Raw genomic sequence first — 25721 nt, forward strand, 5'->3', positions numbered from 1 at the left:
TAATTTTATCAAGTAGTGAAGCAGAGATACCATTTTGAAATGTGTATAGAAGTTTTAATATGATAGGAAAATAACTGAGATTATTTTTGTTGACAGAGTTACAGGTACTGCTAAGGCTATTGTAGTATTTTGCTTACATTCATAATGGAAGGAAATGCTAAATTTCCATTGAGGCTACTAAAAATAATCATGTACTTTTCCCCGACAGTTCATGGACCCCTTGCATTCTACCTATGGACCACTTAAACTACTATAAATCACCCTTTGTCTCCAGTTAAGGAAAATTATCAGGACTTTTTATAAGCAATATACCTATGCAATTGACTATTTTAGCTTACCAGAAAGATTTGCGGTTAATTCTTTTAAATTTTGATCTTACTATTAAAATTAATGTTTCCATCTATTAAGACAATTTTGAATCTTATTTGTTGCTACTTCTCCTAGCTTTTGGACATTCTTCTGTTTGTAGTCAAATTATCCGTTAAAAACTCAGTGAGATTAAGCTGGGGACTAAGGCCTTGAACAAGATATTAGAAACCACTTTTTTGGTTGATAAAATCCTGTAAATAAACACTTTTCTGATGTGAAAGACAAGCAACTGTGAGTCTATATAACTATGCACACAATCAAGGATGTTGTCATGTCATGGCTAAAACTTTTTGAAGTTAACAGGAGTTGTATTGAGCTTCCAAAATGGCATCCCTATACATTGACAACTGAGTGACCCAATTACAGAATAAAAGGAAGGCTAACTGATATTAAATTTTTCTTAGTGAATTATGCTGGCTGGTAGTATTCACCATGCTATTTTCCAAAAGCCTACCTACCTAGTGTTTGTTTAACAAATCATTTTAGAAAATGTCTGGGGATCAACTTCTGGCTTACTATTTTGTGAATTCTGGAATGCATCACATTCTCTTTTCTGAGAATTAGGGTGACTATCTTTAAACTTGAATATAATTTTCTTGACTCTAAGCATTATAACTCATTTGTGATAATAAAATGTGCTCATTGTGTCTCATAATCTAACACCGTTCTTCTTTCTTTGCTTCCTTCCTCCTCCCTCAGTCTTTCTCTTCCTCCCCTTTCCTCTCTCCCTCTTTCCCTCCCCACTTTCTTTTCTTTCTTTGTTTCTTCCATATTTATTCAATGTGGAATCATGTCAGCTACTAGGGTTATGCACATAGGAAAGACATAGAAGTCCAAGGATTCCTATTTTGTCTTCCATTGCGGCATTAACTTCCTTGGACTTGATATTATAATAGTTGGCTCATCCTGGGGAAACCAACCAACACTGTTAATAAAGATGAATTTTTTTCCCAGGGTACATCTTGATTAGTTTTCATCTTATTCTTCATTCCTCCCAGATGGAAACTTCTGGCATACTTAAGTATCTTTTTCAACAGTCATCTATTATCATTAAATAATTTTTTTCTGTGCTAAGTCACTTTAGTGATGTCCAACTCTTTGCAACCCTATGGACTGTAACCTGCCAGGCTCTTCTGTCCATAGGATTCTCCAGGCAAGAATACTGGACTGGGCTGCCTTGCCCTCTTCCAGGGGATCTTCCTGATACAGAGATTGAGCTCATTGTCTCTTATGTCTCCTGTTTTGGGGGGTTCTTTACCACAGTGCCACCTGAAAGTGAAAGTGGCTCTGTCGTGTCTGACTAGGCAGTCCATGGAATTCTCCAGGCCAGAACACTGGAGAGGGTAGCCATTCCCTTCTTCAGGGGATCTCCCCAACCCAGAGATGGAACCCAGGTCTCCCACACTGCAGGCGATTCTTTACCAGCTGAGCCATAAGGGAAGCCCAAGAACACTTGAGTGGGTAGCTTATCCCTTCTGTAGTGGATCTTCCTGACTCAGTAATTAAGCCAGGGTCTCCTGCATCGCAGGCGGATTCTTTACTAGCTGAGCTACCAGGGAAGCTACCAGGGAAGCACCACCTGGGAAATAATTTTTTAGCAGAAATAATTTTTTAGCAGTGTATTCTTCTCCTTTAGCTTTTAGCTTTTTTAGGAAGTTTCAGTTAGATTTGGCTTTCACTTTCTTGTACCAAACATAGCTTTCCTGATTGTATATCATTCACTTTCTATCTTTACGTTCATTTATATATGAACTAATTTCAGAGTTCTCAGTATAGATTTTTTTTACAGGTTTTCCTCTAACTTTTAAAAAATTTGTCTAATAATGCATTTAGTGTGCTAAGAATTTACTAATAAAGACAGGGTATATCTGTTAAATAGTTAATTGTGAAATGATCAAATTTTCATTACATATAAACTTGCTGATTATTCAAGGAAAATTTAGTTTATGAACAGTGAATACATGTAATTTTAGGGCGAGTATTTAGAAAATGAACAAAAATGTTAATTTTACCTTTGTTGTTACACTTCTTTCTACATTTTGGAAGAATTTTTGATATTTCAATATGCTCCCTGAGCATTGTCTTGTTATTAGTTACTTTCTCCATTGATTTATTCTGAATGTATCAAGTTTATTTGCAGAATATGATAATATCCTTACAAAATCCATCATAAATACAGTGTGAAAATATTTGTAAACTTTATTCACATAATAGTAAATTCATTTTTTTCTTTTTCTCTCTTATTCAGTAGGAAACGTAGCCTAATAATACTATACTAAGAAGATCAAATATATTTGCAAGGTTAATGTAAAGAAATGAATATACTTGCCATCTCAATTTATGATGCTTTTTTGTTCATATTGTATACTTTAGATAGCTTTAAAATTACATATAAAGCACTGCAATTCAAAAAAATATATAAAGCAAAGCAGTACTTATGTCCATCCCCAAGCATTCCTAGTCTCCATGCTACCCGTGTATGTAAGTTGATATAGTCTATGGCCTCTTCTTTGACCAAATGCAGAAATTCTGATGGACCCCCATAGCATAGAGAATATTCATCAAGACTGTGAGCTCAACCTGATCATTTCTGGACTTCTCGGAGAACCAAGAGATTTCAGATGTCATAATCCAGTAACCCTCACATCTGTATGTGTATGCAAACATTAATACAAACCCGCATACACACACTTGGTCCCCCACAACCGTCAGCATTTCTCTTTGTCGCTTGTTCCCTTTTGTTATGCGTGATTCCCCAGGGAATTGCCAGGGCAGAACAATTAAAACCTAGATACAGTACATTAAATGTTCTCTCGGAGTACTAGCAGTGTTTATATAGCATGACCACCCTGGAGGGAATTTTCAACAATTGTCTCAAGTCACAGTCTACTAAGTGTTCCCTTGTTGTGTCCACAAGATGAAGTGAAGTGAAGCATTAAATATTTATTGGATCAATTAAAAGATACTTGATTTTGACTTTCAAATATTTCATCATCTTTTGTTCAAATTATAGGACTTGTCTGAAGTATAAGAACTGAATTACCTGAATCATTGTGTATTGCTTTAATATTTGAACATTTTGTTGACTTCTGGGATATTATGTTTATTTTTCTCTAAAACAATTTCATAGTAAGTTATTTGCTTCAGTAGCCAAAAGAGCAAGGCATGGCATCTTGCCCTCTTTACTAACACAATTAATCTTTCACTGTACATATGGAATCTTAGGTAGTTCTCGACATACACTCACATTCAGGGCTTATTAGAATATGATGTTGATCACCTACATAGTAGTATTTGAGAAGCTCAAAGAAAAACCTTTCAAATTGTCAACAGCCTGTGGCTCAGATCATGATCTCCTTATTGCCAAATTCAGACTTAAAGTGAAGAAACTGGGGAATACCACTAGACCATTCAGGTATGACCTAAATCAAATCCCTTATGACTATACAGTGGGAGTAAGAAATAGATTTAAGGGAATAGATCTGATAGACAGAGTGCCTGATGAACAATGAACGGAGGTTCCTGACATTGTACAGGAGACAGGGAGCAAAACCATCCCCATGAAAAAGAAATGCATAAAAGCAAAATGGCTATCTAAGGAGGCCTTGCAAATAGCTGTAAAAAGAAGATAAGCAAAAAGCAAAGGAGAAAAGGAAAGACATAAGCATCTGAATGCAGAGTTCCAAAGAATAGCAAGGAGAGATAAGAAAGCCTTTCTCAGTGACCAGTGCAAAGAAATAGAGGAAAACAATGGAATGGGAAAGACGAGATCTCTTCAAGAAAATTAGAGGTATCAAGGGAACATTTTATGCAAAGATGGGCTCAATAAAGGACAGAAATTGTATGTGCCAAACAGAAGCAGAAGATATTAAGAAGAGGTGGCAAGAATACAGAGAAGAATGATACAAAAAAGACCTTCATGACCCAGATAACCATGATGGTGTGATCACTCACCTAGAGCCAGACATCCTGGAATGTGAAGTCAAGTGGGCCTTAGAAAGCATCACTATAAACAAAGCTAGTGGAGGTGATGGCATTCCAGCTGAGCTATTTCAAATCCTAAAAGATGATACTGTGAAAGTGCTGCACTCAATATGCCAGCAAATTTGGAAAACTCAGAAATGGCCACACTGAGAAAAAGTCAGTTTTCATTCCAATCCCAAAGAAAGGCAATGCCAAAGAATGCTCAAACTACCACACAATGGCACTTATCTCACACGCTAGTAAAGTAATGCTTAAAATTTTCCAAGCCAGGCTTCAGCAATATGTGAACCATAAACTTCCAGATGTTCAAGCTGGATTTAGAAAAGGCCGAGGAACCAGAGATCAAATTGCCAACATCCACTGGATCATAGAAAAGGCAAGAGGATTCCAGAAAAACATCTATTTCTGCTTTATTGACTATGCCAAAGCCTTTGACTGTGTGGATCACAATAAACTGTGGAAAACTCTGAAAGAGATGTGAATACCAGGCCACCTGACCCGCCTCTTGAGAAATCTGTATGCAAGTCAGGAAGCAACAGTTAGAACTGGACATGGAACAACAGACTGGCTCCAAACAGGAAAAGGAGTGTGTCAAGGCTGTATATTGTCACCCTGCTTATTTAAGTTATATGTAGAGTACATCATGAGAAACACTGGGCTAGATGAAGCATAAGTTGGAACCAAGATTACTGGGAGAAATATCAATAACCTCAAATATGCATATGACATCATCCTTATGGCAGAAAGAGAAGAAGAGCTAAAGAGCCTCTTGATGAAAGTGAAAGAGGAGAGTGAAAAAGTTGGTTTAAAGCTCAACATTCAGAAAACTAAAATCACGGCATCTGGTCCCAACACTTCATGGGAAATAGATGGGGAAACAGTGCAAACAGTGACTGACTTTATTTTTCTGGGCTCCAAAATCACTACAGATGGTGACTGCAGCCATGAAATGAAAAGACGCTTACTCCTTGGAAGGAAAGGTATGACCAACCTAGACAGCATATTGAAAAGCAGAGACATTACTTTGCCAACAAAGGTCTGTCTCGTCAAGGCTATGGTTTTTCCAGTAGTCATGTATGGATGTGAGAGTTGTACTATCAAGAAAGCTGAGAGCTGAAGAATTGATGCTTTTGAACTGTGGTGTTGGAGGAGACACTTAAGAGTCCCTAGGACTTCCAGGAGATCCAACCAGTCCATCCTGGAGGAGATCTGTCCTGGGTGTTCATTGGAAGAACTGGTGTTGAAGCTGAAACTCCAATACTTTGGCCACCTGATGTAAAGAGCTGACTCATTTGAAAAGACCCTGATGCTGGGAAAGATTGAGGGCAAGAAGAGAAGGAGATGACGGAGGATGAGATGATTGGATGGCATCACCGACTCAATGGACGTGAATCTGGGTAAACTCTGGGAGTTGGTGATGGACAGGGAAGACTGGCATGCTGCAGTCCATGGGGTCACAAAGAGTCGGACACGACTGAGTGACTGAACTGAACTGTGGCAAATTCCTTAATTCCACCATCAGTGTAGTCTTTCTATAAGTTGTTGTGTGAATAATCTATTATGACATAAAGTACCTAGAGGAAACTCATTTTATGCAATCAGTTTTTCTTTCTTTTTTTATTTGGAGCAGGAATGTTGGGTCAGAAATCAAGTCTTGAGGAATTCTCCAGTGGTCAAGACTCCACCTTCCAATGCAGGGAGTTTGAGTTTGAAGCCTGGTTGGGGAATTAAGTTCCTACATGCTATGGGGAATGGCAAAAAAAAAAAAAAAAAAAAAACACCTGTAAAAAGAGATCAGATCTTGGGTTCTTGGGAGTTGAGGGAACACTGAGGGAATGACTGCAGTGAAGACAGTTCAGAGATGAAGAACAAAGACAATCTGGGATTAGGGATGAATTCACTATCTGATAACTTCTTACCAAATTCGTATACGCCAGTATTACCAGTCTTTAGGGAAGGAGGCCTGTGTGATGGGGCCCCAGAGCACAGGAGAATGGCCATTTTTATAAGCCATGTAAATTCAACAGGAAAGTTAGATAAATCTGGACTTATTTGTGGACATTTCTGTGTTGTATTTTAGAAAAAAAATCTAGATGGAACATCTCTGAGTATTATCACCTTCCAGAACATGCAGGTGGGGTTTTAGATGAGAATTCCAGGGCCAGCTACATTACACAGACTAATTTCTCTGTTTCCATGAGCCCTTACTTGGCATCCTCTGCATATAAAATCCAAGTAAAGTTCATTTAGTATCTACATCACTGCTCTGTCATTAAGTCTCTCCTTTGGGTCAAACCTTTCTCTCAGATTTACAGCTAGTGCTTCTCTTGACCTCCATAAGTAGGAAATATCCATGTACTGCTGAGTGTTCTGAATCCTTACTGCCCACAGCAGCCAAATGAGATGACTACCTCAGCCTTAAGCAGTGGTTTCAGAGAAGGTTAGAGTGTACTTTGAACCAGAAAAAATATCAACCATGTGAGATGTCAGTCTCCCTTTGGAAACACATAAGATAAAATTCTAACTTTAAAGCATGATCTCCTGATGAACGTTTCTGCCCCTTGTTTTTAAGGAGATACTATTTTTTGACTGCTTGAAGTCACATCTTTAACAAATCCAAAGTTTTAACACTCTGGCAATAAGGGATGCAAATTAAAATTGCATCCCTTTTCTCCTTCTCTAAAGCCACTTCAAAATAGCTTGTAATTGCTCTGAAAGGGATGCTTTAAAAATAACCTCATAATATTTGCTTAAAATGATGGTAAGGATGTTTTTGGCTTTAGGTGCCACAGTGGTAAAAAATTGCCTGCCAATGCAGGAGGCATGGGTTTGATCCCTGTGTCAAGGAAGATCCCCTGGAGGAGGAAATGGCAACTCTCTTCAGAATTCTTGCCTGGCTAATGCCAAGGACAGAGGAGCCTGGTGGGCTACAATCCATGGGGTTGAAAAGAGTTGAACGTGACTTAGCAACCGAGCACGCAAGGAGGACCACCTGGAGGACCATACAGCACTTGAGAGTTGATTATCGTTTTTCATTTTGGATTAGTTGTCTCATGCTGTTAAGAGTAGCAGTGCAGTTTGGGAATTCTTCTGGGCCTCAAATAGTGCCTCTACACGTTTTAAAGTAGCAGAGAGTTCATTGTTGTCTCATTGATTTGATCCAGCTTATTAGATAACTTAGAAAATTGGCCTTCTCAAGCGATTCTTCCCATGACCCGTCTGGGGTGCTTGCGAACACATAGTAGGTTCTCAGTCATTGCTTTCGGTACACTGACTAATTTAACTGGAGAGTTTCATCAACTTCATTCTGTGGTGTATTTCAGCTTTGTCAACATGTCATTCTGTGGTATATTTCAGCTAATTCTCCATTTAAAAACAAAAACAAAAATAGGGTGCATGGTTGAGTATTGTTCTTTTGTTGATTGGAATGATCAACTTTAAAATATTCAGACGCAAGGGACTGAGTTGGAAGACCCCCCGTGAGCCCTGGATGTGGCTGAGGAAGAGCAGCTTCCTTCCTTACATGAATTTATAGGATGACTGCTCTCTGGTGGGTTTTTTTTTTTTTTTGTCCCCTTTCTAGGAAAATGCAAAAAGTGCTTTTCTTCACACCATTGGATAAATTACCTCAGGATAAATTGAATCCTGTTTACAGTCCAGTGGTTTTATATAATCATTTTTTTTTTTAAACCTGAGTTTCAAACTGGAACACTTCAATAATATCAAAAATCTGAGTAGTTTTAGGAGTCCTTTTTTCAAATGGTATGGGGAAAGAGCAATGTAACTAAAGCTGGAAGTTTTACCAGTAATGAGTCTAGAACAAGTGACTTAGACTCTCAATGTCAGTGCATTCGTTGGGCATAATAATACCACCTCTGTTGTTGGTCTGTTGTTGTTGTTGCTGCTGTTTTTGCTTGTTTTGTAAAAGTCAGATGACATGGTATGAGTGTGCTTTGTAAATTCTCAAATGTTAACAAATGTTGAGTTATTATTTTGCTGATTCTCGTTCCTTTCTCCATAAACCGGTCAACAGCCTCACCAATGAGCAATCCTCTTTGTAAGCTTTATGTATCGACAAAAGCTGGATGATGAGAAAAGGAGGACAAAGGGGGGCTGTCAAATGAGACAAAGGGAACAGTGAGGGCACAGGAAGAAAGACTGGCATATGGTGAGGTGGGGGAGGGCTGAGGCACAGAGGACACTGGTCAGTGGAAGAAACACACGGGCACGCACAATCAGCTCTGCATCTGTAGAAACAGCTCTTACATGCAGAAAAGGTCGATGGTAGTGTTGAAAAGTCTCTGAATGATCTTCTTAATCCAATGTTACCTGTAAAGTCAACTGTCAGTTCCAAACTGGCAGCTGCAGCGATGACTACTTCAACAAATTTAACCTCTATCTCATTTCATGGGTGGAAAGAAGCCTTTAAATGACTCTTCTAGATTTGTTGCTGCTGCTGCTGCGTCGCTTCAGTCGTGTCCGACTCTGTGCGACCCCATAGATGGCAGCCCACCAGGCTCCCCTGTCCCTGGGATTCTCCAGACAAGAACACTGGAGGGTTGCCATTTCCTTCTCCAATGCAGGAAAGTGAAAAGTGAAAGTGAAGTCGCTCAGTCGTGCCCAACTCTTAGCGACCCCATGGACTGCAGCCTACCAGGCCCCTCCGTTAGGTCTTTAGATATACTTATCCTTTAAAGAGGCGAATCCTCATGTCCATCAAATGCAGGATTTAAGGTACTCCTGTGGCATTCTGGGTGTGTAAACAGTTCTGGAAACACCCTCCAGGGGGCATTATCAATTTCGTAGCCTTCAGGTGTGGTCCTAAGATTATTTGAAGTTGTGATTATATTGCAGGTTCCTGGGACTGTCACACTGATTAGATCAATGTCAGTTTTGGTAGAACCTGGGAATATGCATGCAGGCTACTGTTGCCCAAGGCAAGGTAGTCAAGGCAAGAGGCAAGAGCCCCTGATCTGGTCAATGTGGCCGCTGACTACAGGGTCCTGGGAGCCAGGCACCCTCATCTGCAGCAACTCCAGACTGGGAAGCCCGAGGCTCCCAGGGATTTAGCTCAGAGTCTTTTCCCTGGAGGACAAGTATTGAGTTCTTAGTTTCTCATCCTCCTTCAATCCTTTCTAAATGAGAAGTTTGGAGACACTTCATGGGCAGTTTCCTTTTAGTTTCATTGCTTTTTATTTTTAATCTTGAATCTCATTCAAAGTTCTCTGTTTCAGCTTGCTGGTTTAGTTTTGGTTACGGTTGGTGAGTCACAGAAAACTTGAGGCATTTTTATCTGCAACTTTTAGTGTGCGCTGGGACTGTGATTTGTGTATTTGGGCTAAAGGAATCTCTTTTCACGATTTAGGAGAAATGCAAAAGAGAAAGAAAACTTGGTATTTAGCACAGGGGCTACTGTCATGCCTCAATCTACATCAAAAGAACTCTGGGCTTCCGGCCCACCCTCTGCTCACGGTCTGAAGCCTTCACCAGCCTCAGACCACGCTCAGCCAAAGGAAGTGTGCGGAAGTGTATTTTTCACAGGAATTAACTCTTACAGCCAAACAAGCCCATCAGGTTGCTTTAGATCTATCACTTACCTCATAAATGGCCACCTTGTGTTTTCCTTGTCCACACTGGTGTTCTGTTTTGTTACAACTTTGCAAATTCAATGAATGTTTTGTAGGTGAGGGAATTAAAAAAGCCCATGGAATCTTTACTGCTTTATTTAAAAAAAACAATCTGTGGAGCAAGAAAGAATGTGACTGCATTTTTATTTATGGTCAATAAGCCTTGATGAATACGAGGTAAACGTTGCTGAGACCCTCACAAACAAATCACCATGTCACAAGAAATAGTATTAAATTCTATAATTTCCTTTTCTGAAAGTGGTTTCTCTGTATGAAGATGGAAAAAGAAAATTACATTCTATATTCACCTTAACTGAAAAGCAGCTGAGTGCGGTGGCTGAGAGCCTATAAATAGCAGATCTGTGACCTCATTCCTGTTCTCTGCCTTCCCTGGCTGTTTCCAGTTTCAAGTTGAACAGAAAATTGTCAATCATCTGGCACATCTGGGCATATGGGCCAGCTTCTTTGGATAATTCTGACCCGGTCTTTGTTTTTCTGTTGTTCAGGTACTGTGCCTTCGTTTAAGTGAAGGTACTCTGTGGTCTGTGTCTGTTGCTCTTTGCCTGCATGGCCCAGGTAATTTGCAGTTGTGTGGAAATGGCCTCGTGTGACCTTGGCAAACTGCTTAACCTTTTGGAGCCTCAGGTTATCCATCTGTAAAGCGAATATTGTACTGGCCTCTCCCTCATTTCAATGGAATGCTTTGAGAATTGATTAGATAGTGTGCATAAAGCAAGTTGACCTCCTCAAGTAGGAATACAATGTATGATTTTATTCCTGTTCTCCGAGCTCTTAGGCCAGGCCTCTCCAGTACAACGTGGTCATTATCTGTGCTTTTGGACTGCCTGGAGAGGAAATTCACACCATTCAGGGCAAAACAATCCACTCCAGTTTCTAAATGGTGGGGATTGTCTATCTATGGAGCACAAATTCAACAGATGGTTGCCAACCTTCCACTTGATTTTGTGACTCTTTAAACTGTGTTCATTAAAACTTCAACTTGCAGACAGCTTTGTAGAGGCTTGGAAGGACGTGTGAATAACAGTTTGTGATGCGTCAGATGCAGCATAACTTAGGAGACCTGAGTGTCTTCTGTCTCGCATTCTTAGAAGCAGTGGTTAAATTAACATGGAAAATAAGGAACAGGATCATCTATCAGTAATTAGAAGGGCTGGAGTTGTTTCCCATGTGTTGGGAATCTCCTTCTGCAGTCATCTTTTTGGAACTTCACTAATAAGTATATTTAAAGAATTTGAACACAACCATGTTTCATGTTGAATTTCAAGTTCCTTTTTTTTTTTTTCAAAAGAAGGAACACAAACTTGAACCAAAGTTTTGGGGAAACAGAGACCAAGTCTGTTTCTGTTTTTGTTTTGTAATCCTTTTCATTTAGGATGGCATGATTGACTTACGATTCTTTCTGCCTCCTGTGGGTCTGCTTGTGTACATGTATTCACTATTTAGCTTGTGAAGTTTTCATTTATTTAGCAAAAGTCTTGCTTTGCTGAACATTTTGACCATTTCTATGGACCATTTTGTGGCAAGAAATAAATGTGCTCTTTAAATGATTTATTTCTTTTTCTATCAACTTGGGAAACAAAATAAAATTGACATTCTCAGAAAACAGAGATGTGAAAACATTTACTCGGAAATAAAAATTTGTGTTTACTTAGAGTTCAGTTTTTGTTGAAAAACAAACATCATAGACCCTCAGAAAAAGAAGAGAAGACCCCTGCTGACACACACTATCCTTGATTGATGATGTTGTCTTGGTTGAGCGACTTCAGAAATGGCAATCACAGAACAAACGGGCTGGGTTTTATTCAATAAAATACCTTTGAAAAAAGAAAAGAAATCTCAAAATTCAAGGAATTGTATTTGAAACCAGTAAAACACAGTCATATGAGTTCATTCTTTGAAACACAAAGAAAATGGGATTGTGCCTTGGTCTCATTCCTAGGACATCAATCCGATTTGAAGGACAGCAGGCCACACTGCCAATGTGTGACATTAGGTATTGAGAGATGCACACAAATGGGAATATGGCATCTCTGTTTCCTACTGGATTATTCTAGCCAATGCCAACCTGAGTGAATATGTACTTCCTGAGGTACAGAGAGATGGGGTGGAATGAATGAAATGTTTACAGTGGGCCAGGCCAAGTGCATTATATGTATTAACTCAATTTATCCTCAGGTTGGTCTTATGATTAGTGTTTTATACAGATCAGGAAATAGTCCAGAGTAGTTAACTTACTAGCTAGAGATCACAGAGTAGGGAAGAACGGAGCTGGGATTTGAACTTTAGTAGTCTGATTCTCCTGATTTACTGAAATGAGAAGATAATAAATCAACTCTTAATATATTGACAGTTTAGTACAAAAATAACTTCTGAATTGTCACATTGTTTTCATATGTTTGTTCTCTACTTTCAGGCATTCTTAGATTTTTTCCTGCTTCCCGTTTGTACAATGGGTTCTTTTATTTTACTGTAATACTTTGGAACCCATATGTGATAACAATTTAACTTAATTCATGGGAGCTCTCTTTTTGGTTGCTGTAGGAGTCTATAAAATTATTTCAAGCAAATATAAATATCTTTTCCACTTAGTTTTAACTTTTCTTTTTAGCCATGAATACAAGTTTTAAATCTTGTTTTCAAAATATAACCTAAACTACTTATAATCACATCTGTGTTTTCCTCTTAGCTATAGCATTTCTTACGATATGAGGGTTTTAAGGTGAGGGCATAGTAATAGGTGTATTTTTTCAAAATGTGTGTCCTATTTTCATTCCCCTCAAATTTGGGGAGTTTATGCTTATTTTTGTTTCCTTTTCCATTCAAATATTAGCAAAATTATTTGTGGTAATAAACGGACATCGCTTAAAAGCTTCATGCACTTGCACATGCTCAGTCATGTCCAGCTCTTTGCAACCCCATAGACTATAGCCCGCCACGCTCCAATGTCAATGGGATTTTCCAGGCAAGAATACTGGAGTGGGTTGCCATTTTCTTCTCCATAAAAACTTCCTAACCATTTATAAAACACTACAATTAGAGTTTTGACATTTAAAAAAGTATGAGTTTGGATATTAAGTTTATGGGGACCCTTTCTGTAGGACTTTATACGAGTTTATGTGTGCACAAGTAGAATCTTGATCTATTCTCAAATACAGCAAATTAGGAAATCTGGCTCTATTGTACACTTAGATCAGATCAGATCAGATCAGTCGCTCAGTCGTGTCTGACTCTTTGCGACCCCATGAACTGCAGCACGCCAGGCCTCCCTGTCCATCACCAACTCCCGGAGTTCACTGAGACTTACGTCCATCGAGTCAGTGATGCCATCCAGCCATCTCATCCTCCATTGTCCCCTTCTCTTGCCCCCAATCCCTCCCAGCATCAGAGTCTTTTCCAATGAGTCAACTCTTCGCATGAGGTGGACAAAGTACTGGAGTTTCAGCTTTAGCATCGTTCCTTCCAAAGAAATCCCAGGGCTGATCTCCTTTAGAATGGACTGGTTAACCAATGTCTAATTCAGTGCTAAAAGCAATTTAAAGACCAGCACATTGAAGACTTTGGGAAGTATAGGTAGCAAAAACTATAGGGCAGTAGATCTAAAGCTTATATATTATTACATTTTTTCCCTATTATCTCACTTATATTCTTTCTTGGCACCATGCTGTTGAAGTGAGATCTTCTCTTAAATTTTGTCTACCAACCTGGACCAAGAACTTGATCCACCTTGCAAGATAGTATTGCCTTTGGTAGCCTCAACAGTATCATAATAAAGGCTCATGAAATAAGGATAACAGCAAAACTTCATTAAATGAGAAAATAAGATTGGATGACAGAGGATGAGATGGCTGGATGGCATCACTGACTCGATGGACGTGAGTCTCAGTGAACTCCGGGAGTTGGTGATGGACAGGGAGGCCTGGCGTGCTGCAATTCATGGGGTCACAAAGAGTCAGACACGACTGATCTGATCTGATCTGAAGATTGGATTGTCCAGGGTCCTTTCATGTGAAATGTAACAAACCCACCCAGCAGAGAACTTTCCTAGAGTGTTGGAATATGAGTCTGTGTGCCTTTAGTAACCATATTACTCCACTTTTCTAGAGCCCAGTCTTTTAAGCGCCAGTTTTTTTTGAAAGATTAAATTTACTTCTGAAGTCCTAATAAAGATTCAGAAAGTAAAAACTTTGTTTACATGAGTCATATGCTGTACAAAAAGGACTAGACAGTGAGTTTGTAAAAACATTTTTTCCCAGAGATTGCAGAAGATTAAAAAAAATTCATCATTAGGAAGAGATAATGTTACTGGAATTTGTTAGAAAGCAAGACTAAAATAAAAAATGCAATAAATATCTCAATGAGGATTTCTGGGAAATTGACTCTTCTATAGATGGCTTTTATGTTTTCTAACTTTGCTTATATCTTTAAGCAAAATGTCAATATGCCCTGAGCAAATTATTTAAAAACTTTTTTTAGTGACTAGTTTTCCATGTCAGTTTTCCTTTAAACAGACTGAGTTGGTTGTTGAGACTTGTGATTTTCTTGTATACTTCTTCTTAGAGACATTAAAAGTAAACATTTCTTGCAAGATGTTAAGTGAGAAAAAATGGAAAAGAGGTAGTGGCTTGAAAGAGAACTATGGTCAAGGGAAGGTTTGAATTGAAATGAGTTTTGAATCAGAAGATCTGGGTTTCCTTCCTTTATTCACAAATTAGTTATTGTAACCAGATGAACTGTTCATCTACTGTATATACGGTAGACATTATAATAGGTTCTTGGGATGCAGAGATAACTTTATTCATTTTGATAGACACTTCTTATAGACATTTATAAATTGCTTCATTGTTCAAATAATCTGAAGTAAGAGAAATGAAAACCACCTTTAAGTTGCCCTTCAAGGGATCAAAGTCTGTCAGACAATATACCAGATTCAACTATAGAAAGATTACAGTAAATGATATTACAAAGAGATGGGCAAAGTACCGTGGGAGCACAGTGAGCTTAGTAACTATATCAACAGTCTATTAATTTGCAGCTGCTTCTTTCACTGAATACTTCAAATTTATATGACTCCATTACATGCTCTGGGAGAGTCCTAGTGTTCTTGATAAACAGAAAATTTGGAGTAGCCATACAACCTTCCAGGCTTCCCTGGTGGCTCAGCTGGTAAAGACTCTGCCTGCAAGGTGGGAGAACTGGGTTCAATCCCTGGTTTGGGAAGATCCCCTGGAGAAGGGAACGGCTACCCACTCCAGTATTCTATCTAGCCTTGAGAATTCCATGGACTGTATAGTGCGTGGGATCACAAAGGGTCAGACACAACTGAGTGACTTTCACATGCAACCTTCCTAGACACAGAAACTGTTCATAAAGGAGTCCTGATAAATATATTAATATTAGATCCTCACACATTTTTTCTAGTATCTCTAAATCCCCATAGGTCAAAAGCACAGATGATCTAGACTTAATCTCTAAAGATTTTGAGCTTTTCTATGAGAATCTACTATGCCCAGAACTCTTGGGTGTTTAAGCAATGACTGTTCTCGTATGGTCCTACTATTAGTAGGAGAAGTGTGTTTATCTTTGAAACGTTTCAGTTCCAGTGGTGATATGTGTGAGTTTATTTCCTTCAGAGAAACAAAAAAAGAAGAAAGAAAGGAAAGGGACTGAGTACCAAGGAGTGCAAGTTCTCGTCTGTGGCGTGTGTTCTTCCGGCTGGACAGAACTTTGTTTTCTCTGTTTCAAATTCACACATAATTATACACAGTAGTTGTGTGTGCATATAACTGGTTCTGTGTGGTTGAGTTATATGTGGATGGAGTTATACCAAGAACAGAAGATGAGGCTAAGTAGAATTATTGGTAAATCATTTCCTTTCTGACTTTGTTCCTGACAAATAAATACATTTGCTTGAAGTTGAATGTGAACAGCTTTATATGAACAGGTGAAGTCAAATTTTGTAGTCTCAGGCAAAAACATTTTGTGTTGTGCTAGTAGCTTTATTATAATTAAGTATATTTTATATTACAGCTTCTCCTACACCTTCTGGTAAAAGTAAATTCATGCTGAGTCTTGGCAAATTTCATCTTTAATTTTATTCCTGCAGGAGGGTCAACGATAAAAAGTTTTAAAATAGGAAATGCAAGGATTTTCTCTATTTCCTTCTTAGGGGTGTGTTGTAAAGGAAGCCACAGGTGAATTCATATATTTATCAGAGTAATACAGAGGTAAATATATTCCTGACTGTCTGCTCTATTTCCCAATACAAAGTGTTAATCACAAATATTTTCTGAATGAAGTGATGACAGATGTTATCAAAATGTCCCTATTGTTATAAAATAGTGCTTCACACACACACACACACACACACACACACTCGTGAAATACAGCAGAAATACTCTATTTAGCAGGGAGCTCAAGGTGGTTGAAATTCAGTAATTATCCAAGTACAAGCTAAGAATTAGGCAACATTTTTCAAATTCCAGAAGGAATCACAGGGGGAAGGGAGAGAGAACTCACTAGGAGAGTGAGAATTGTATCTTGGGGGAGGGGAAGAGAATGGCCAGCTTTTTACACACCTGCTGTTGCTTCTTCATTTTTTAAATTTTTTGTTTATAGGAAAAAGAGCAGCCAGCAGAAACTAGATGAGGATCAACACGGGGTGAGGGTAGAGGGGCTAGCGACTGCTGAGACAGTCAATAGACAGATTGTTCATCCCGCACTGCCAGAAGATTAGCTGAGCAAATGCACTGACAATGCTGATTAGCGACTTGAAATGCATCAGTCCTTACTGGGGAGAACAAAGAAGGTCCAGACCACTGCCCTCCCGCTTAACTGCAATAACGGAACCCAGCTATGCTCAACGTCATCTTCAGAGCTGAGAAATGTGGGCAACGTGGCTATCTGTTTGTATTCACTAAATTTCTCTCCTCTCTGGAATGGCCTCAAGAGATATGTATCTTATTTCTACCAGGTCCTCAAGAGACAGTCGTTTTATAATCACACCCCCGCATATTTCAGCCCCTGGTGAGTTGTGTGTTTCCACTTCATCTGAGAAGGTGGATGTCACTGAATTGTCACAGCTGGGCTTCTTCTTCTTCTTTTTTTTTTTTTCCTACAATGACCTTGTAAATGCAGGTGATCATATTCGGGAAAAAATGGCTCTCAAAATGTGTTTTCTTTACTTACATAAAGAATGGGTACCAACAGTTATAAATATATTTAGGTATCTTAAAGTTGTGAATTAAAGTGGAAAATCTTTGCTTCCTAGCCTTCCTATGAATATTTTCAGAGAAGGTTACGTATTATTTGTCTTATCTTGATCTTTTTTCTTATTACGAGTCCTTTTTCCTATTATGAGTCCAGAGGCCTACAGCACTTTTATCCTATCATGCTCCTTTGGAGCTTTGGTTTAGACACCCGGGAAACAATAATAATTCTATGATGCTAGAAATTTCAGAGAATTATTTTTACTTTTTACACTGTTACTGTACCCATCACAGATAGTATTTCCATTTAATTGCTAGTATAATTAAACCTAATAATAACATCTCTCTTTAAATTTTTTTACACAGGTTAAAATAATCTTACTGTTATTTATATATTGTACTATTCTTTATTAGAAAGCTTTCTCTTCCTTAGATAAAAGAGCTTTACTTTAGTCATAATGCTCTTAACAGAATTCATCTAAGAGGAAAGCACTACAAAGCCGATGTGTCTTTCATTAACATTTTATTCCTTATTGGCTTTGCCGTTTTTCTTCTTTGTTCTTTTTGGGTATTTTTAAAATATCTAACCCCACTTTATGTATTCATTGGCTAACATCTGATTGATTTCCATGACTCTTTTCTAAATTAGGGCAACAACAACAACAAAAAACTTCAGAATATTTTATAGGATTAAAATTTTCTTTTTTCCAGTTAACCATGCCACAGTTAAAAATGTAAAACTTATCAGAGGGAATTATTTGCACCAAAACTCAGAGACAACAAATTGTTAGCAATAATATATAAAGAACTTCCACAAATAAATACTTTAGAAAAAAATGCCAAAAAAAAAAAACCCAATGACAAAAACAGGCAATGGCTATAAATAAACATTCAGAGATGAAATGCAATAGCTAACCAACATATGAAAAATGCTTACTCTCACTGATAAATTAGGTTAAATGCAGACAGAAAATAGATTGCCATCAAATTGACACAAATTATAAAAGATGGATAATATCCAGGGTTGGCAAAGAAATGGAGAAAAGAGAAATAGTGTAATTTGAAGGTGTTTTATTTTTAGGTAACTTGCCAATATCTGTCAAAATGTAAAACTGTACAGTTTTTCATCCATTAATGCTATTTCCAGAATTCTACAGAAAATACAGATGTGAGGATTGATACCTTTTTTTCCCTCTTTGAAGAGTTTTTTTTAGAGAGACAAGTTAATTGATATAACTGCTGTTACATTCACAAAAGTATGGAAATGGAATATTATATAGCATTGGTGAAAATGATGTTCTAACAGAAATATCCATGCAATATATTAAATTTCAGAATGAAAAAATGAGTATATTAAATCACAGAATGAAAAAAAGGAGTCTCAGAAGCATAAACGTTGAATGATTGGATAGATGCAAAATAAAAAGAAAGTCACCTATCTATCCATGTGTGTAAAACTGTAACAAATGTCTGGAAGGGTAGCACGGGAGTGTCACCCAGTTAACTCTGGGGGAAAGAGATAGGACTGCAGCATGGAAAGGTGAGGAATGAATCACTAAATAGTTTTAGATTTTCACAATTATGTTTTCCTTTGGTAACTCAAACAGATAAAAAGAATGTACTTTCAAGTACACAGGTTGATTCAAATTAAACTAAGAAAAATGTTAGCTAACAGAGGGCTACAGGAAATATTCTCTCATGAATGAATAGAAAAAGGCATTATTTGTGACTAGATTGTCATATAAAGTTAGTTTGTCTCTAACACTCATCTTGAAAATGCCAGTTTTTCCAGTGAGATTGATGTATTAGGGAATAATTTGAGAATAGCATAAATTATACTGTTTCTTTATGTTTGATTTCATTGAAGAGAAACACTAGGTAAATCTGGAGAATGGCACCCAGCTCAGTTGAGTTGAGAGGCAAATACAAAATGTACACACACACACACACCCCCACATGCCTCAAACATCTGCCATCTATCTCAGTTCACCAGGTGTGTTGTAAGCCACACCCATGTCTAGCTGCTGTTATGATTTTCCATCTGATTTCAGATAATCCCCTTTCACCACTTCACAATAACTCAAAACTGAAACTCTCAACATTCACTTCCACAAGCAAACCAAGTTTTTTTTTTAAGGCAAATCGTCGTATTTATTGGAGTATTTACATTTTAGTTAATTATTTAATATGTTTAAAACTATACTACTGTTTTTATTAAGTTCCTGTATTATTTTTAATGTGTCATTGACAAGGTTTTTGAGTGTCATACTCCTAGCATCATTCCCCTCCCCCCAACATTGTTTTATTGCACTATTTTACGTAGGATGGCACTTTTATGGAATGCATATGTTGTATTATTGTAGAACGAACTGTATTCTATGCATGATAGACCAGTCTAGAATTTGACTTTTATGGGAATCAATGAGTGACGCTTGTTGGAAGACAGTTATTCAAAGGCATCTCACTCTTCCACTATCTTCTGAGCAAAGGCACAAAGCGTCTTTCTCCTAGATGATCTTTTCAAGGATGTTTATATAGCAAATTGCCTTGGCAGTTAGAGAAAGTGTCTCTTTCTGGTGCAAAGGGCACATTTGCTTACAATCTAGAAAGATGCAGGATATCCTTTCCAGAGCGATGAACAGATATGCTTACTGCCCAGTATAAGAGGTCTGGTTCCCTAAAAATGCAATTTCTTTCCTGCAGTCAACTGTGTGTCCACATATCAGTTGACCCTCTTTGTATCATCCTGTGGAAATTGAGGTTTGGAGAACTAGTGTAAAAAGAACCATTCTCTGGCTACTGCTATTGCTTTGAGTAATAAACTTTGCTTTGTTTTTGACTCAAGGGTTTCATGTCTCTTGTCAGCATCCATGAAACTGTGGCCAATGAACAGACTGACTTGCTAACAGTAAAGATCTCAAACTCTTCATAGTTCTTGACAACATTCGGTGTGATGTCACGATATTACAGGTATCTTCAATTTTTTTTTTGTTTAATATAGTTCAGTACTTACTGCAAAGATAACAAACATCAAATACTGTCTTTTTCACTTTTTTTCAACTTTAAAACATGATGTATCCAACAACAGGAAATAAAAGGGTCTGTTGGAGAACTTTTGAACTAAGTCACTTTTTCAATGGTCAAAATGTAGGATGGAGAATAGTTCTAAGCTTCATTTTATTTGACTGAGTAAGCAATACTGTGTTTACATCACCTAAAACAAGAATTATTTAGGTCAACACTGTTTTGCTATATGTAATTGATAATCTTTGAAAAATTTAGAAATAACTTATTTGGTAAAATGTAAATAATTCTGCTATAACTTTCTTTATTTGATCAGACAAAATGCATTGTTTCTATCCTATAAAAAGCCTAATGAGGATACAAGAATGAATAAGCACTTTCTGTGCTTTCAAAAGTTTGCACCCTAGTACAAGAGATAAAACAAAAGAAATATAAACATTATGCAAGGTAGGAAGTGTTAATTCCAACACAATAGGAACAAATAAAGTATTATGGGCCTTCTGAGGGGAGAAAGAGAAGAGAAGATTTCAAGATGATGAGATTAAACTAGGAAAGAGTACTTGAAAAATAAGAGAAGGCAAGAGAGTTAATAGGCTAGTGGAAGAAAAGCCTAAAAAGAAGTGGAAACACATTCTCAATCATAAGGAGTTATGAATGATTAAAGATGCCTATTCAATTGATTTTAAGATATTTAAAAAGTTGGAACACTTAAAAAAAATACATTTGGGCTTCCCTGGTGGCTCAGACGGTAAAAAATCCACCTGCATAATCTATGCTATTTTATGATCTCTGGCCACTTACGATTGCTCTGTCAGGTGGCAGCCATTACATTAGCTATATAAAAAACATTTTTTTACACCTTCTGATAAGCTCAAGGAAAATCCAGAAAAAAAAATCTACTTTAGAGTAATGTGAATGTATTCATGTAAGCATAGGGTAGGAACAGAATCCAGAAAGCAGAATTTACAAATTCTAAATTTAGAGTTTAGAAATTCTTAGAATTTAGAAACCTTAGAATTTAGAATTCAGAATCTATAATTTAGAATCCAGAAGCCTTGGAAACCAGAAACCTTAAATCCAGAAAATTTAGAATTTGAAATCTAGAAACCTTAGAATTTAGAACCTCTAGAATATGTTAAGTCAAGTCAAGTGGGCCTTAGGGAAGCATCACTATGAACAAAGCTAATAGAGTGATAGAATTCCAGTTGAGCTCTTTCAAATCCTGAAAGATGATGCTGTGAAAGTGCTGCACTCAATATGCCAGCAAATCTGGAAAACTCAGCAGTGGCCACAGGACTGGAAAAGGTCAGTTTTCATTCCAATCCCAAAGAAAGGCAATGCCAAAGAATGCTCAAACTACCGCACACTTGCATTCATCTCACACGCTAGTAAAGTAATGCTCAAAATTCTCCAAGCCAGGCTTCAACAGTATGTGAACCGTGAACTTCCAGGTGTTCAAGGTGGCTTTAGAAAACGCAGAGGAACCAGAGATCAAATTGCCAAAGTTTGTTGGATGGTAGAAAAAGCAATAGAATACCAGAAAAACATCTACTTCTGCTTTATTGATTATGCCAAAGTTTTTGACTCTGTAGATCACAATAAACTGTGGAAAATTGTTAAAGAGAAGGGAATACCAGACCACCTGACCTGCCTCCTTAGAAATCTGTATGCAGATCAAGAAGCAACAGTTAGAACCAGACATGGAACAACAGACTGTTTCCAAATCAGGAAAGGAGTATGTCAAGGCTGTATATTGTCACCCTGCTTATTTAACTTATATGCAGAGTACATCATGTGAAATGCTGGACTGGATGAAGCACAAGCTGGAATCAAGACTGCAGGGAGAAATATCAATAACCTCAGATACACAAATGACACCACCATTATGGCAGAAAGTAAAGAGGAACTGAAGAGCCTCTTGATGAACGTGAAAGAGGAGAGTGAAAAAGCTGGCTTAAAACTCAGCATTAAAAAAGCGAATATCACGGCATCCAGTCCCATCACTTCATGGCAAATAGATGGGGAAACAATGGAAACAGTGAGACTTTATTTTCTTGAGCTCCAAAATCACTGCAGACGGGGACTGCAGCCATGAAATTAAAAGATTCTTGCTCCTTTGAAGAAAAGGTATGACCAATCTAGATAGCATGTTAAAAAGCAGAGACATTACTTTGCCAACAAAGGTCCATTTAGTCAAAGCTACGGTTTTTCCAGTAGTCATGTATGGATGTGAGAGTTGGACCATAAAGAAATCTGAGCACTGAAGAATTGATGCTTTTGAGCTGTGGTGTTGGAGAAGACTCTTGAGAGTCCTTTGAACTGCAAGGAGATCAATGCAGTCAATCCTAGAGGAAACCAGTCCTGAATATTCATTGGAAGGACTGATGCTGAAGCTGAAACTCAAATACTTTGGCCCTGATGCGAAGAACTGACTCATTGGAAAAGACCATGATGCTGGGAAGGACTGAAGGCAGGAGGAGAAGGGGACAACAGAGTATGAGAGGGTTGGATGGCATCACCAACTCTACAGACATGAGTTTGAGCAAGCTCCAGGGTTGGTGATGGACAGGGAAGCCTGGCGTGCTGCAGTCCATGAGATTGCAGAGTCGGACTCAACTGAGAGACTGAACTCAGTTGAGAATATGTTAACCAATTTTGTGACTAACATACTTCTAAAAAACCATTATGCAATATTTGTCAAGTATTAAATGACTACTCTTTACTAATCTACAGTTTAGGATTTAATCTATTATCATCTTTAATTCTTGCAAAATTCCTGAGACAGGAAGTAGCTCAATTTTATAGATAAGGAAAGAGGGATTAAGAAGTTTTGTAAGTGCTGCAAAGGCATAGAGTTAATAACTAAAATTTAAATGTATATAGTTTTGCAATTTAAATCCAGTTCTCACTTACTCTCAGAAGTAGTCTGTTAATTATTCAATTCTTTTTATAATGCATCTTTGCTTAATCACAGACCTGAGAAAGTTCTCTTGATCTCTTAGGTGATTTTTCCTTATGTGGAGAGGAAGTGATGGGAGTGTCGGAGAAAGTTTCTTTGAGATAGTAACTAAGGAATCAAAGATCAATCATGTAATTCGATCTTCATTAAGATGAAAAGTATTATTTCATATACTTATGTTTATTAATATTATTCCATATATATTTAAAGCTTTGATAAAGTTGATACAGAGACACTGGTGAAGCTCCCATGCAGTTAGCTTGCTGAAAACTGAACAGTCATGTGAAATCTTCAACAGCTTCTCCTCATTAGTGAATATTAGTAATTTAACTTAAAATTAGAATAAATAGCTTTAAAATTATTTTGCTTTTTGTATTATTTTCAATTAATACATAGAAAGTTGAGACTCAGAGATGTTGAATGATTTGCTCAAGGTCACACAACAAGGTAATACAGAAAAACAGGATTTCTAAATATGCTTGAGTATCCAGTGTTAAGTAATCTGAGACACACCATCATCATGTTCCATAACAAGACTGGCCACATATTGGCAGATTTGATTGTTGGGTTTTGAATAGGGTTCTAAGAAAAATCTGCTTGTAGTTGCTACAAACCAAAAACACTCCATCCCTCAAAACTCCCTTTTTTCACTCCCTCTCCTGTTTAAAGTACATTGTTCATTTGCTTTTCCATCATCACTTTTTATTCTATATCAAAGTCACCTCTGGAATTAGATGGTCCTGGACTGACTTTATAGAAGAGCTTAGTTTTCAGTTTGGATACTATAAGTTGAACGTGGGTTGCTAAAAATATTAATCAATCTGAATGTGAAGTGAGATGATTTATTTCAGGTGGATCTAAAGGAAAGGACTTTTCAAGAGGCAATTGGGCAAGCCCAAGTTGAAATATAACTCAAGAGGTTGGATTAGAATGTTTCCAAATGGGAAAAAAAGGTAAATATAGGACAATGTGATGGAGAGCATCGAGTTGGTAAGCCCTTTAAATTTTATTTGTTAAAATATTCTTTTGAGGTTAGAACTCTCTTAGTTCAACTCATAAATATTGCTTCCCTAGCTAAATTTGTTGTTTTATGTTGTACTCATACAATAAAGCCTTCGAATTTTGAACTTGATATGGAAAAAAATCAGATCATTAGAGCTGCTTCTGTAACCTTTCTCTGAATTTGACTTAATTTACTATGTTGGATTATGGATTATATAAAAAGGATTGGTTTGAGTGGTTGCGGACATTAAACAGGTCACCCTGAGCTTGAACCATGTGTAATTTTTTTTAACCTGAAAATTATGTGCTAGGTTAGGATAATAATTTGGGACATAGCCACCATGAATAAATTAGACTATTCTCATATTTTAGGGAAATTAAATTTTAGATTTCTTGAGTAATAATCACTATAATTAGAACCAGTTATGATAGAACCCATGATATGTGTTCTAAAATAAAATAGACAGTGTGACAGTACATGCATGGTGTATGACTGATTCATAATAATAGACTCACAAATTCTCAGTAAAAATTGAAAACAGAAGTCTTTTGGATATTACCATTTCATGAAAAAAGTCTCTAATATCATAATTAGATAAGCTAAGCATTTCCTTTTTTACAGGAACTAAAAATAGTGAGAAGTGTTTCAGTAAAGTCAGGCTCTTCTTGGAGAGTTGGATTCATCTTTATGCATTAGTTGTACATATTTTAGACTTATTAGAGAAGATTTCTGATAATCAACATCACTTTCTCAATGTTGGCATCTGACAAAATTGAGAAATTGAAATGCAAAATTGTATTAATATATATAAATTTAAACAGAAATACATGGGATATAATATTACATGATGTGATATATGATTATGCTATGTATTGGACATAACATTATCATAATATTTGAAATAATATTTTTTCAAACTTAAACTTCCCCTAAGTTTTCTTTTTTTTTTAACATTTGAGAACATAATTTCTAGACACTTTTCAGAATACAGGCATGTCAAAATTGAGTGACAATGAATTAAGGTTCAATGGATCTTTATGTATACTTCATGGCTGTCCAGATAGAAGGCTCCCAAATAGGGTAACAACAATGGCTACTCCTTCTCCCTTTACTCTGACTAAAGGGAGACTCCTTCTGCATGGGAGCAGAGAAGTTACCATGAAATGGTAGTTTTCTGGCTCGGCCTCTATCAATTCCCAACTTTCCAAGTGATGACTAGAGAAACATGTTGTGTATTAGAGCTACATTTATTAGACTTGCAACAGCAAAGGGAAAATGCCACCTTGACAGAATCTTAGTGATGTCTCAGAATAGGGAAGACAAGGAGAATACTTCTAGTCTCTAGAATGTGGGCTGAATGATTTTAAGGTCTTTCAAAGCAGGGAACTATTTGGGATAGACAATATTTATAATAGTTTTAGTTTGCTGAGCCCAGAGAGGCAAGAATATTGAAGAACATTGTGAACAAAGTGTTAGTTGTAATAAGTAATTGGTTGTTATTGGTTCATAGTTTAACTTCAAAGAATAGA

General features: G+C 37.2%; 1 long non-coding RNA gene across 1 annotated transcript; it reads left to right on the top strand.

Moving 5' to 3' along the window:
- The first annotated feature begins 20074 nt into the window (after positions 1-20074).
- On the top strand, positions 20075-24142 carry LOC113898836. The gene is made up of 2 exons (XR_003512751.1): positions 20075-20176; positions 24041-24142. It is a non-coding gene; the product is annotated as an uncharacterized LOC113898836 (long non-coding RNA).
- The last annotated feature ends 1579 nt before the right edge of the window (positions 24143-25721 follow it).

Source organism: Bos indicus x Bos taurus, chromosome 9 (assembly GCF_003369695.1).
Source record: "Bos indicus x Bos taurus breed Angus x Brahman F1 hybrid chromosome 9, Bos_hybrid_MaternalHap_v2.0, whole genome shotgun sequence".
NCBI classification, from domain to species: domain Eukaryota; kingdom Metazoa; phylum Chordata; class Mammalia; order Artiodactyla; family Bovidae; genus Bos; species Bos indicus x Bos taurus.